Source organism: Microtus oregoni, unplaced genomic scaffold (genome assembly GCF_018167655.1).
Source record: "Microtus oregoni isolate MIOR12 unplaced genomic scaffold, Mior012 000008F_ref0000371, whole genome shotgun sequence".
Taxonomy (NCBI): domain Eukaryota; kingdom Metazoa; phylum Chordata; class Mammalia; order Rodentia; family Cricetidae; genus Microtus; species Microtus oregoni.
In genome coordinates, this window is record NW_024543067.1 from 31,851,280 (window position 1) to 31,866,646 (window position 15,367).

Genomic DNA, 15,367 nt, shown 5'->3' on the forward strand with positions numbered 1-15,367 from the left:
ACTGAGGTGAGTGCTGTTTCCTTTATGATTTAAGAGGCACTTCAGATCCCACACTAGGAAATGGAGGAGTTACGACGTGAGTCTAAGTGGGTTTCTTATTCTAGACCAGAAAATCTCTTTGTTTTAATTAATTTTTTGGCCAGAATACAGAGAGAATCATTCCAAACATATATGTCATTACATCTAATTCTTATTCACGCTCTCTACAATGCCCCTTCCCGCCAAAGCCACTCCTGATGTCCCTGGAGACTTTCATATCACATATATTCCACTAATCCTTCTCAGCTTCCCCTTCCCCTTCCTGCAGACTTCTTCTCCTCAGGACTGGGAAGATGGCTCAGTGGTTAAACACTTGCCATGTAGGGGTGAGAACGGGAGTTCAGATGCCCAGAATCCTCATGAATGCTACGTGGGAGTGGTGGCCTGCCTGTAATTCCAGCCTCAGAAGGTAGAAATATGGGATGCTCAGAGCAAGCTAGCTAGTGACACTAGCCATATCGGTGAGGTCAGCGCTTGCTGAGGAGACTCTGCCCCAGTGAATAGGTAGAGGAGGGACACAAGGCCCTTGGCACAGCCTTGGACCTCCACACATGTGCACACACAGAAAGTTAAATCTAGATTTAGACCTGGAAATCTCGTGAGCATTTTTAGGAGACTGTGCTTGGTGTTGAATTTAAAGCAGCTTTGTATTGTTTCTCAAATTCAGCCAGACCAGATGGCTCAAAAGAACTATGCCAAGAGATGGAATTTACCTATTCATTCGGGTGCCATCATCCTGAGTGCCTTCTGCATGAGATGGGATTTACCTATACTTTCAAGTCCCATCATCCTGAGTGCCTTCTGCACGAGATGGGATTTACCTATACTTTCAAGTCCCATCATCCTGAGTGCCTTCTGCTCCGGTGGCTGAACTGGGCTTGGTTCTGCAATTAGAAGCCTGGACACAGGACCTGTCTTAGTCCCTCCAGTCTGGTTCCGCAGGGCTGAGAACCATGAGCTCTTCTCTCAGGCAGTGCTCCTGCTGAGCACTGGGACTCCCAATAAGAATAAATAGTGACAGTGGGATACCCTATGTTCTTTTTTGGGAACCAGGAGCTCTGCTGGGGTTCTTCTACTTGCTGCTCCCAGAAGCAAGCAGGGAATTTACAGTACTGTGCCCCTTACCTTACCTTCTTCTGAGAGTCAGGGATATTTAAATCAGCTCATCCCGTCTCTTGAGGATTATTTCCGCCAATGGGTCTTCTGTCCCAAACCAGCCAAAGCACAGATTGTGATAACAATCACCAACAGAATCTTAATTCAGAATTTACAAAATATTAGGCTTGTGTTCTTTCTACTCCACTGTAGGCCATGGGGGTATTCATTTCACATCAGAGAAGATGGACAGGGCTGCGTGGTTAAACTGGTCAGGAGCTGTCCCAAGGCCACTGCTGTCGTCCACAGAATCCTTCAGACCTCACACACACACACACACACACACACACACACACACACACACACGAAGGCAGGGTGAGTTGAGCCAAACAGGGACCAGGGTGGGGGATGACTCTCGGGGCAGAGATGGGAAGGAGCTGGGGCTGAGAGTTGAGTGGGGAAAGGGGATTTCTCAGAAGGAAGCTGCCAGAGTCCTTCCCTCCCTGTCGTGGTAGGGGTTCATTTAAGAACCACAGCGGACCTGCCTGGATCTGTTTGCACATGCCTTCCCTGGTCTTCTGAGGACAGAATGTCTGGGTACCATGCCCACGGCTGCTGGGACAGGTCCAAGCCCTACCTGGTTATCCTGGAAGAAGACTGTCAATCATCCTCCAATACCATGTGGGCCAGCTTTCTTCAAAACCGCCTCCAGAGAGGGTCTGGAATGGTGCCTCCTTGTTTGTCTGGCTCTCAGGACTCTGTTCACAAATTTGAATAGAGTCCAAGGCAGGCGGGCAAAGCTCTTTCTTTCTTCTTACAAGAGGATGATGGCCCCCACTTTCCTGCACATGTGTGTGTATAAGGCATATATATTCTTTTGAGAGATGCCTGGGTTTGTCTTCCAGTTCTTATAGGTCTGCATTTCTACCAAAGCTGGCTATCATCATGGGATTAGACCCATGCCTCAGAGCTTGTCTGTGATCCCAGCATTCCAGAACATGAAAAGAAAGCAGGAAGGAAGGAAAAGAGTGAAGGAGTTGGAACACCCAACTGGTTGGTCACATTACCTCAGAAATTTAAGGGACAGAAATATCGTCATGGGGGAGAAATCTGGGATTGATCAGGAACCAGTATTTCCACATTTTTTAGTTTGTTTTTGGAAGCTACAAATGGGGACATTAATACCTGTTGGCCTGACTCATAGGGCTGTTGCGAAGATGGCAGATGAAGCAAGATGAAGCGCCTTGCAGCTGGGACCTGAGCATCAGTGGTTCTCACGAGGAGAGCCGCATCCCGATTCTGCATGAGTCTGGGAAAGGAAGAGGAGAAGCCATGTGTTGAGCTCCAAGAGGAAGCTCAAAAGAGGAAGGCAGGGGACTTGGAAGTGTATCTCAGCTATTTTGCTGTTCTCTGAATTGGAGTGACATGGACAACGATCACATCTGCAGTCATGGTGGGTGGGCCTCATGGCAGTAGTTCCTGGAGCCAAGACTGCTAAACTACAGCAGCCCTAAATTCCAGACCTCAGGAGATCCTGTCTCTCTATATGTATCAGACACCTGACTAGGGAAGGTGTGTGTGTGTGTGTGTGTGTGTGTGTGTGTGTGTGTGTGTCTATATGCGAGTGTCTGTGAGCATGTGTGTGTGTGTGGTGGGTAGACCTCATGGTGGTAGTTCCTGGAGCCAAGACTGCTAAACTACAGCAGCACTAAATCCCAGGCTTCGTGAGATCCTGTCTCTCCGTATGTATCAGACACCTGGCTAGGGAAGGTTTGTGTGTGTGTGTGTGTGTGTGTGTGTGTGTGTATATCTATATGTGAGTGTGTGTAAGTATATATGTGAGTGTATGTGAGTGTATGTGTGTGTGAGTATGAGAGTGTTCATGTGTTTATGTGTATGTGAGTGTACATGTGTGTACAAGTGTGAATGTATGTGTGTGAGTGTGTATGTATGTGTGTGTTTATATGTGTGTCTGTCTGCTTATGTTCGGAACACCTGTATATGCACACATGTGAGGGTCAGAGGTCAATACTGGATTCTCCTGCTGTAGCTCCCCACTTAACCTGCAGTTCTCACCAGTTGTCCAGCAAAGCCTTGCTCTCCAGTGCTGGTATTTGATGTGAGATTTCCCTCTGTGTGCTGTGTTTAACATTAATTAATAAAGAAACTGCTTTGGACCTATAGCAGGGCAGAACTTACGTAGGCGGAGAAGATGGAACTGAATGCTGGGAGGAAGAAAGGCAGAGTTGAAGAGACACCATGGAGTGTGGCGGACCTCTCGACCGGCGAGAAAGAACAACCACCACATCAGGATTCCACTCAGATCACACTTTACTGGAGTACCCTTGATTGATGGGGAGCATGAAACAAAAGGGGCAGGAAACTAGGGGCAGGAAGGGAAGGGTAGGAAGCAAAGGGGCAGGGAGCAATGGGGCAGGGAGCTAGGGGAGAGACAGCATGAAACGAAGGGATGAAGGGCTCTTAGGCAGCTGCTTAAATAGGGAATTGGCACATGGGTCGCCCTGTGATTGGCTGCCACCAACAGCTGACACCAGACCGCATTGGGATAGGCTCAAGGATCCTCATCCACCGCGCATGCGGAAAGCGGGGGACGCGTAGCTCTCAAAGGCATAGCCAAATATGGAGTTGTTTATTTCCAACAAGACAGGATGACAGTGCCATCTTGTAATGGCGATCCTGTCCGGCTCACTACAATGAAGCCACTCGAGATAGATGTTCTAAATTTTGCTGATAGGCCGCAACCTCGTGGTTATATACAGATGAATGGAAATTGGTTAAATTAAGATGTTAGAGTTAACCAATAAGAAGCTAGAGCTAGCCGGGCGGTGGTGGCGCACGCCTTTAATCCCAGCACTTGGGAGGCAGAGGCAGGCGGATCTCTGTGAGTTCGAGACCAGCCTGGTCTACAAGAGCTAGTTCCAGGACAGGCTCCAAAACCACAGAGAAACCCTGTCTCGCAAAACCAAAAAAAAAAAAAACAAAAAAAAAAACAAAAGAAGCTAGAGCTAATGGGCCAAGCAGTGATTTAAATAATACAGTTTCTGTGTGATTATTTTGGTTTTGGGCAGCCAGAACAAACAAGCGGCCGCCTCCTACAAATTGGCGCCAATGTGGCCAACTAAATCCATGTAAAACCTGAGAGGGCTTGAAAAGGAATTCTAGACAAAAAAAATTACAGAGTTTAATACAGCTTCTTGCTGTTTGCATGCCACAGCTCCTTTAAGAGCAGTTTTCCAGACTCAGCAGCAACAGCAGAAAAAAAAAGCTGCATAGTTTTAAAATGCTGGCTTTCTGGCTATGCTGCCAGGGTGACCTCTGGCTCTTGCAGGAGACAGAGCATTTGGATGGGGTTTGTGAGCAGACTACTGCAGCTTGCTTAATGGCTGTGTGTCTGAAATTGGGGCAGTTCAACTCTCAGAGGTGAAAGCTGCTCTGCCATGCTGAACTGGGTGAGGCAAGAAGAAAGTACCATATTTATTATAGTAATGGTTCTGCCTAAGTTTTAGACTGGGCAGGCAAGCAGGAACTGCCATATTTCCTCTAGCAATGGCGCAGCTTAAGTTTTTAAGAAGCGCTTAGCATTTTAATAGTGCTTCTGGGCAATAAAGAATTACAGGTACACAGTAGGACAAATTTAGACATAAAAAACCTCAAAATGGGTCACAGTGTTGGATAATGTACATAGACTTGGGAGAGAGAAGAAAAAGAGTATAGAAAGTTGGAAAAGAAGTAAATGGTTTTTTAAAAGGGGGTAAAGTCCTTAAAGAGACAGAGTACAGACAGTCATAGATCAAAGGAGTAAAGATAATAAAATAAATATTAAAAAGTAATAGAGTAAAAACAAGCCACGTAAAGATGAAATACACACAGGGAGTCTGGATTATGTATATTATTGTGTTTTCTTTGAATTTTTTGAATGTGAAGGACCTAAGTACAGAGAGACATTTCATTGTATGTGTTGCTAAGCTAAACCAGCATGTATATTGTAAAGGTTTCTTGACTTCAGAATTTGGGTCTAAGTATATTTTGCTTTGGAAAAGAGGTTCTTCTCTTGTTTCCATAGAAGATGAGAACCTGTGGAATACTTCCAGACCAATATGGTTTTATGGAACAAGTCTCCCTGAAAGGTGGCTCTAAACACCACCACAAAGAAAATACTTCGCCCAACCCAGCACACAGGATACACCATGAAAGACCTGATTAACAGCACCCCCATTCAGCAGAAAGCAGTATGGAAAAACCACACCCATATTCCCAAATATTGTTTATAAATGTTCTTTTACATTTAAAGGGTGATATGCTATAGAGATTTACATTGGTATGGATCTTGGTTTGTATGCTATAGAGATTTGCATTGGTATGAATCTTGGCTTATTGATACAAATTTTAGGTAAATTTTGTTATACTGTATATGTATATTTCTGCCCTTGATCAGGATACTGTGTTTGTGTAGTTAACTTTAAAAATGTAATGTATAATTAAGAAATATAGGTTAATAGATAATCATCTATAATAGTCAAGCTTGTAGTCATGTATATTAGATTTTCTAGATGTATAGAGATATATTTCAGTTAGATGGGTATTCTTCAAATCTTTTACAGACCTTCAGAATATGGCATTTAAAATGTTTAAGAACTTAGGACTTTTCATGACAATGAGACACATCTGCTCCTGGCAGCACCAATTACTTCAAGAGGAAGCTAGGCATCGCAGAGGCTCCACATGGAGTTTGTTAGCCATTTGGGCAAGAAACTGCTCTGGCCTGGACTGCTTGCTTAACAGGACATGACCCACAGAGAAATGACTGCTAAACTTGCCTAAAATTGAGATGATCCTTTGAGGTTCCTGCTTTATGAAAGAGTCTGTGAGACATTCTTCAGGACACAGAAAAAAGTGACTGAACTGTCTTTGAAATTTCCTGCTTCATGGAAAAGTCTGCTGGATACTATGGGCCTGTGGGCTGAAGATGGATGCCCCAATGGTACAGAAGAACTTTGGGTGACTGTCCAGGCAGTGAGATGTCTTTGTCAATTCTAGAGTTTTGGAAGTTTCTTAAATGTACTTTCTGTTTACTTAGGTAATATTATATCCTTCTGGAGTCTTTGATGGAGTTGAAGAATAGATAGGAAGTAGATATGAATATTGTAACTGTAATTCTTATTTGATACCTGTTTTGTTATATGTAATTTTACTATGTTAAAGTTAAAGCCCTCCTTTTTATTTAAACAGAAAAAGGGAGGTGATGTGGGATTTCCCTCTGTGTCCTGTGATTACCATTAATGAATAAAGAAACTACTTTGGACCTATAGTAGGGCAGAACTTAGGTAGGCGGAGAAGATGGAACTGAATGCTGGGAGGAAGAAAGGCAGAGTCAGAGAGAAGCCATGGAGCCACTGGAAATAGATGTGTTGAAACTTTGCTGGTAGGCCACGACCTCGTGATGATGCACAGATAAATGGAGATGGGTTAAATTAAGATGTTAGAGTTAGCCAATAAGAAGCTAGAGCTAATGGGACAAGCAGTGATTTAAATAATACAGTTTCTGTGTGGTTATTTTGGTTCTGGGAAGTCAGGACAAACAAGTGGCTTCCTCCTACAGGGATTGCAGATGCTGCTATGGTCAGCTTTTACATGCTAGGGGTCCAAACTCTGACCCTCATTTTGGCTCAGCTACTTTAATCATGGAGCCAATTCTCTGTGGAGAGAAATTTTGACTGGCAGAGATAGAAGGAAGTTGAGATTATTTTAGAGAATGGGCCTCCTCAGAGAGGGTCAGTGTGGTCGTTTGAATGTAATTGGCCCCGTAGGATTATAGAGAACGGCACTCTCAGAAGGCATGGCTTTGTTGGAGGAAGTGTGTCACTGTGGGAGCCTGCTTTGTGGCCTCATACATGCTCAAGCCACACCCAGTGTCTCGGTTCACTTTCTCTTGCCTTCAGATCAAGATGTAGCTTCTCTACTCTCCGCTCCTTCTGTAGCGCATGTCTACCTTCACACCACCACATCCCATGACGATAACACACTAAACCTCTGAACTGTAAGCCACCCGATTAAATGTGTTCTTTTCTAAGAGTTGCCGTGTTAGTGGTGTCCCTTCACAGGAATAGAACCCTAAACAGGAAGATGGTGAATGCAGAGTGGCAGGAACTTCAGGACATCTAAGAACCACAGCATGGGCACTGAAGCAGAAAGCAGGGGAGCACAGCTCACTCACTCATTCATTGGTAGCTCCTTCAGACAGTGGACGCTGATTGGTTAGCTCCAGACTGATAGGAATGAGAATGACGGCAGAAATGGGGTTGCTGAAAAGCCAGCTCCTTGGACCTGTCTGAGCATCCACGCAAAGCCAGAGGGTTCACTAAAGGAAAGGGCAAGCTAGGGTTCCGTTTCTAAAGCCTGCTCTGCTGTGATAGAGAAGGTAAGCAGGGCTTTTAGCAGGGAACACGAGGCCTTAGAGAGCACAGGGGCAACTGGGCTGAGAGGGAGCTAACGTGGATGGCTGAGTCCATTGGTGAATTCGTACCTGGATGAGCTCTTCTGTTGTGGAGCGGTAAGAGGAAGCAGATTGCTGGGTGTGTGTCCCGGGGCACTTCCTTTTCCCTCTCTCTGTTTCCTGGTTGCCGCAGGGTCAGCAGCTTTGGTGATCCATGTCCTCCTTTTTCTCACCATAGGCCAGTAGCAATGGCACCAGCTGACCCTGCACAGAAGCCTCTGAAAGCAGACAAGCCTCTGAGTCCAAATAAACCATCCTCCTTCCATGGTGCTGCTTGGGATAACTTGCTGCATCCACAGGACCGGCCGACATCACACACAAGACTCTTATCTAGAGCTAGAACAAGGATGGCCAACCAGGTGAAGGACAGAAAAGCATGCTCCCGCACCCAACAGTTAGACAAGCTTTCCAACCTCCCTTTGTAATCTTTTCCTCCTTCCCCCTTTTTATTTTCCTTCCTAGACCCTCCTATTTCCCCTCTGCTTTCTCAATGTCAGTCTTCCTTGTCTGCAGTTGAGGCTGGGGGCGGGGCGGGCAGAGATCTTCAGAAAGCAAGACTTTGACTATTCCAGATTATTCATGTTCCTGTTTACAAGGACAGAATCTGGGAAAAGCTGGACTCCACTTCGTGCGAGCCCAGACACATGCAGGGAGACTGAGAATCCATGCTCTGGAGAGAGAAGTGTGTGTGGTTAGCGCCCAGCTGTGCTCTTGCTACTTCGCAGCAAACTCTTAGGTGCCTGCCCTAAGAATGTTGTGTTTAACTAAATCTCTAGAGAATGTTGAAATTTCAGAAGGTCGTTGGTTCGTTCCTCTGGCCTCTGGGCCGGACTGTATCTTACCCACTCCTGGGGGTTAGGTGGATTCTAACAGATTCTAGAAATAGCGAGGGAGGAGCCGCCACTGCACAGATCATCACTGTCACTATCGGTACTGGAATGCGCACATGAAGCGCTCTCTCTCGGTCTCTGGCAAACAGAGGCTTGTGACTTCAAGAACATCCCACCCTCGCTGAGGGGTCGACACTGCACCTACAGTGGACGTGCAGGATAGGAGGTTGGTTCTGAAGCAGAGGTGGGGGCACTTGGGTTCCCTCTGGAGAAATGAGCCAGTGGATAGGCTGAGGTTGATCACAGAATAGCACCCAGGAGGACTCTGAGGCAAGAGTTGCCTATGTGTGTAGGATTTAAGACAGAAGTACCCTGCTGCGAAATCATGTTAAGTTTGTCCCTGCATCCTGAGACTGAGAAGCTTCTATAAAGCAAAGGACACTGTCGCTAAGACACAAAGGCAATCCACTGACTGGGAGAAGATCCTCACCAACCCCGCAACTGACAAAGGTCTGATCTCCAAAATATATAAAGAACTAAAGAAACTAGACCGTAAAAGGCTAATCAACCCAATTATAAAATGGGGCACTGAGCTGAACAGAGAATTCTCAACAGAAGAAGTTCAAATGGCCAAAAGACACTTAAGGTCATGTTCAACTTCCTTAGCGATCAGGGAAATGCAAATCAAGACAACTTTAAGATACCATCTTACACCTGTCAGAATGGCTAAAATCAAAAACACCAATGACAGCCTTTGCTGGAGAGGTTGTGGAGAAAGGGGTACACTCATCCATTGCTGGTGGGAATGCAAACTTGTGCAACCACTTTGGAAAGCAGTGTGGCGGTTTCTCAGAAAATTCGGGATCAACTTACCCCTGGACCCAGCAATACCATTCTTGGGAATATACCCAAGAGAGGCCTTATCATACAACAAAAGTATATGCTCTACGATGTTCATAGCAGCATTGTTTGTAATAGCCAGAACCTGGAAACAACCTAGATGCCCTTCAATGGAAGAACGGATGAAGAAAGTATGGAATATATACATATTAGAGTACTACTCAGCAGTAAAAAACAAGGACTTCTTGAATTTTGCATGCAAATAGATGGAAATAGAAAACACTATCCTGAGTGAGGTAAGCCAGACACAAAAAAAAGGAACATGGAATGTACTCACTCATATTTGGTTTCTAGCCATAAACAAAGGACATTGAGCCTATAATTAGTGATCCTAGAGAAGCTAAATAAGGAGAACCCAAAGAAAAACATATAGGCATCCTCCTGAATATTAACCTTCATCAGGAGATGAAAGGAGACAGAGACAGAGACCCACATTGGAGCACCAGACAGAAATCTCAAGGTCCAAATCTGGAGAAGAAGGAGAGAGAGCACGAGCAAGGAACTCAGGACCGCGAGGGGTGCACCCACACACTGAGACAATGGGGATGTTCTATCGGGTACTCACCAAGGCCAGCTGGCCTGGGTCTGAAAAAGCCTGGGATAAAACCGGATTCTCTGAACATAGGGGACAATGAGGACTACTGAGAACTCAAGAACAATGGCAATGGGTTTTTGCTCCTACTGCACGTACTGGCTTTGTGGGAGCCTAGGCAGTTTAGATGCTCACCTTACTAGACCTGGATCGAGGTGGGTGGTCCTTGGACTTCCCACAGGGCAGGGAACCCTGATTGCTCTTTGGGCTGACGAGGGAGGGGGAGGGAAATGGGAGGCAGTGGTGGGGAGGAGACAGAAATCTGTAATAAATAAATAAATTTAAAAAAAAAAGTTTGTCCCTGCATGGCTTCCATCAGCCAAGAAAGGATCCAATTTAAAAACAAACAGTCAAAAACCTACCCCCTGAGGTGAAAAGTATCTAATGGCTGTCCATTGTCACTCTAGCTGGGTCTTCTGTGTACACTGGTAGCTAGGCTTTTCTCAGGAAGTCTGTCTAATTAACACATCAAGAGAGAATATTTGTTCTGGTTCACAATTTTACTGTTTCCAATCCACGATCTAGCAAACTCTGCGCTTTGGGCGTCATGTGGTCATGTCAGGTGGCCACGACGGGAATCACAGGGCAGAACAGCTGCTCACCTCACAGCCGGGAAGTCAAAGAGCAAAGGGGCCAGGATCCCAGTGTTTCCCTCAGCGGCACAGTCCTATGAACTCACAGGTCTCTCCAAAAGAGTTCACCTCGTCCCCTAGTGCTGCCCTGGCACCACGTCCTTTAGAAGGGGCCATCCTTGTCTTGGTTTGGCTTTTTGAGACAGGAGCTTATGGAAGCCAGGCTTCGCTCAGTCACCTATGTAGCAGAAGATTGCTTAGATTTCAGGCATCTGTCTCTGCCTACTGAGAGCTGAGATAGCAGGTATGTGCTACCATGTTTAAGCGGTTCTAGGGTGGGACAAAGTCCAGGGCTTTACGTATGACAGGTGTCCTAGTTACTGTTCTAGTGCTGTTCATAGACACCATGACCAAGGCAACTTATTAAAAAAAAAAAACTTGTAGCCATATAGTGGCAGTATGCGCCTTTAAACCCAGAACTCGGGAGGCAGAGGCAGGCAGATCTCTATGAGTTTGAGACCAGCCTGGTCTGCAAGAGCTAGTTCCAGGACAGCTAGGGCTGTTACACAGAGAAAACTTGTCTTAAAACAAACAAAAAAAGAAAACCCTTTTAAATGGGGACTTAACAGTTTCAGGTTAGTCCATTATCATGACGGAGAGTAAGGTAGGAAGAGTTGACAGCCCACATCTGACCTGCCAGATGGAGAGGGAGAAACTAGGCCTGGTATGTGCCTTTGAAACCTCAAAGTTCAACCCCAGTGACACACTCACTCCTACAAGGCCACACCTTCTCATCCTTCCCAAACCATCCGCCAATGGGGAACCAAGCTTCAGCTATGATTCTATAGGGACCATTCTCTTTCTGCCAGCTGAGTTCTAGCCTCAGGCCCCTGGAACAAATCTTTAACACACGGGCTTTGGGGGAAATGGTCAACATTCAGACTATAAAAAGTGGTTTTTCACAGGTTTGATATCTTTGCCCCATCAAAAGCCAAGAGCTGTGAACTGTGAGAGCAATTGTCAAAGTCCCTGTTGTAGGGCCGAAAGGAAGAGACAGACACTGAGAATCAGGACACAGCAGCAGCAGGCATGAATCTGGGCAGCACAGTCCCCTCCCAGCTTCAACCCTTTCCACTCTTTGGGAGGGAAAGCTATGCTCTGTGGGCAAGCAGCGCAGACTTGAGACGTGACTTCTGGGCCAGTATATGCCCAGAAACAGATATCAGGGCCAAAGTGCAGTATACATGGTTCCTAAGTGTGACCTTCAGGGATGTGTCTCAGCTCCCAGGGTAAGACATTTGCTGTCATCTCATAAACAGGGTTGGGTTGACTGTTCCCTTTCCATCCACCCACCTTGTAGCCACTAAAACTGCCATCCCAGGAGCCATTGCCAGTTCAGTCCTGTTTGACATTTTACTATGTAAAAGGACTATACTGGCCCCACGCAAGGGGATTGCTTCATGCGTCCATAAGCACAACTGACATCTGCTCCTAATAGCCCTTCCCAAATGCCATTCTGGGGTGTAGTGCTCTTACCCTTCGCAGAAGTCATATTGTCCCCTTAGAGTGCATGTCACTGCCAAGTCTTTGTCTCTTGTTTTCTTTTGTTTGTTTTCTGAAGTGAGTGTCTCATGGGCCAGAGAAGAAGAGAGCCTGCTGGACTCGGGGATCATTGATCTCCATTCATTTCATGGCCATTGCTTCAAGCAGTAAGAAAGTGAGTTAAGCCTGAGGTGTCCATGCCTAGGCTCCCTGGCCTCTAACTGTGGGGACAGTCTAAGAAGCTGGAACAGACTGTAAGAACTCCTTCTCAAACACGCTTCTGTGTTTCCCTTGGATCCTGGAGGTATTCCCTGCTAAGGACAGCTCAAGTAGGGCTCTTTGTACCAGCGTACTTCCTATGGGGAAGTGGTCTCTATAGAAGTTGAGCATTGGGAACGGCAGTCGAATTGCAGGGCCTTACTGGGGAGATCTTGACCTGGAGTCTCCCTTGTTGACATAGAACTTTACCAGGGAGAGATGAAAGAACACAGGGTGTGTGGAGCAGGCTCCCCCACCAACACCTGCTCTTTAACCCAGCTCAACAGACAGAAGGCGGAAGAGAGGTGGGCTGGGACGTTTCTATGGATTTTGTGTGTGTGTGTGTGTGTGTGTGTGTGTGTGTGTGTGTGTGTGTGTGTGTGTGTGAAAGAGACAGACAGACAGATAGACAGACAGAGAGTACAAACCCAAGAACTGCTGAAGAGATGTGAGCACAGCTTGTCTGTTTTAGCTGGACCCACCCCTTCAGCTTTGGCTGGTTGGCTGGTTTGCTGGTATCACAGGCTTCTTTAATCAGTAAGACTCACACACCACCCAGCCCCCAGAAGAGCAGCAGTGCTGGGCCCAAGGGAGGAGGAAGGAATTCCAGCTGAACTGTGGTAATATCATTTTGAATGGCACCTGAGGGTTGCTCTGCGGGTTGTGACTTAGCAAGGGGACTTTTCCAAGGTGGAAGGAGCTCGGCTTCTGCTAGAGCTAGATCACTGATGATTGGCCGGCCTGTTTTCTTTTTCTATGGAGCATTTGTGGGGATGGTGGTCCTTTTCTAAGAATCCACTCTTGCTCAGTCCAAAGAGCAGTGCCGACAGGAGAGATCAGGTGCACATGGATAGAGTGAGGGAAGAGAAGAACCAGAGCCTAGCACAGCATGCCAGGAGCGAGCATGGAGACTCCTAGACCATAGGGAGGCCAGGGCCGCAGGCTGGGAACCCAAAATGTCTTACTCTAGAGTGAGGGAATGGGGAACCAGAGCTTAGCCCACCATGCCAGGAATGAGCATGGAGACTCCTAGACCGTAGGGAGACCAGGGCTGCAGGCTGGGGACCAAAAATGTCTTACTCTAGAGTGAGGAAAGGGGGACCAGACCCTAGCATGCCATGCCAGGAATGAGCATGGAGACTCCTAGACCATAGGGAGGCCAGGGCCGCAGGCTGGGGGCCAAAAATGTCTTACTCTAATATACCTGACACATTTTCTCCACAGAACACAAAGAACTTATCCCCATTTGAAGGTAGGAGCAAAGAGTGACAACCCTGAAATAGATATCTAGTTTGAGCAAGAATCAAAACTGACTAAAAGTGGGCTCATGGGGCAACAGTGGGAGGCACTGGGGATGCCATATGTCCACTGCTCTGTAGCAAGAAAGGTTCGCGGTACTTCTCCCGGGGCCTGGGGGAAGGGCGCTGTTCAGAATTCCCAACTGCGTGTTATTAAAATGTTTCTCCCACCCATGTTCCCTGAGTTCTGCAAATTTCTGCTATTCTCCCTTCAAACCTAGCTCATCCATTTTCACCTCCTTGCTGCCACAGCTCGTTCTCACCCCTCAACACGGTCTCAGGGCAGAGAGTGGTCTCTACCTGTGGGCCTATCATTGTTCACACCCCATCCACTTCACCAGACCAAGATCTTCATAGTTGCTCCATGGTCCCTAAGACCATGTAGAACAGATATTCAGAGAGCACCATTGGCCTTGAATTCAAAGCTGGTGGAGCCCTTGGTCTCTCGAGGTGGGCTCATCAGACTGCGCTTCTCTGCCAGTTATTTCAAAAGCAAACGCTGGTTGTTGGAAACGCGCCAATTTATTTATTTTAGAAAGGCAATGGATAACTTCACAGGTGTACATCAGAGCATAACCCTATATATCCCAAAGTGGCCATGTTGGGTTCTGACCTAGTTCAAAACAACCTGAATACTCTAAAATAAACCAAAAAGGGTTATTTTTATTTTTCCTTTTGTGTATGGGAGGCACCTACATGTGAGTGAACAAGCCCTTGTGTGCAAAGTGTCTGTGGAAGCCTAAGCTTTTTGTAGGCTATTGTCCTCAGTGCTCTGCTACCTTAGTCTGAAGAGGGTCGCTCAGTCAAACCCTGTTGTAATAGGAGCAACGGGGCTGCGTCCCCAGCACCCCGGCCGCCCGCAAGGCTAGCTTTACCCGAAATAATTACACGGACACTGTATTCTTTTAAACACTGCTTGGCCCTTTAGCTCTAGCCCTTACTGGCTAATTCTGATATCCCGATCAACCCATCTCTAATAATCTGTGAGCACCGGTCTTACCAGGAAGATTCTAGCCTACATCCATCCTGGGTTGGAGCTTCATCGCGTGTGTCTGCCCGGGAGTGGGGCATGGCGTCTCTTCTGAGGCGTCTGCTCCCAAGAGGAGAGCTGTCGAGTCTGAGCTCACTTCCTCTTCCTCCCAGCATTCTGTTCTGCTTACTCCACCCACCTATGTTCTAACCTATGAGGGCCAGCCAAGCAGTTTCTTTATTTTTTTAACCAATGACCTTCCTCCATCAAAACCCAGAGTTCATCGATGTGGCTGGTCTTGGTAGCCAGCCTGCTCTGGGGATCCCCTCTGATTACAGGCCTTTCTGGAGTTTATGTGGGACTCTGGGAATCAGAACTCTGGTTCTTACATTTCACTGCATGAGCACTTTCACCTCTGACCTATCTGCCTAGCCTCTTACTTATTTACTTCTCCCTGAACAAAATTTGAAAATTGTGTTCAGACATTGGAAGAATGGCCCTTAGCATGTGGACCCTGCCAAATGTCCTTTCCCTGTCCCCCAGCTGGATGGTACTTCCTGTTGATGAGAACACCCACCCTCTCATTCTTCATTCAAACTGACAAGACATAGAGCTCAAAGACGTTTTCCCAGCTCTCTGCCATGTCTCCCCTGCGGGCCTGTGGTTTGTGTGCTATGTTCCTGAGGTTCCATATCCCTTCACAAAATAAGCAGATGGCTGATACTTCATAACACACACACACACAGAGGGGAGGGGA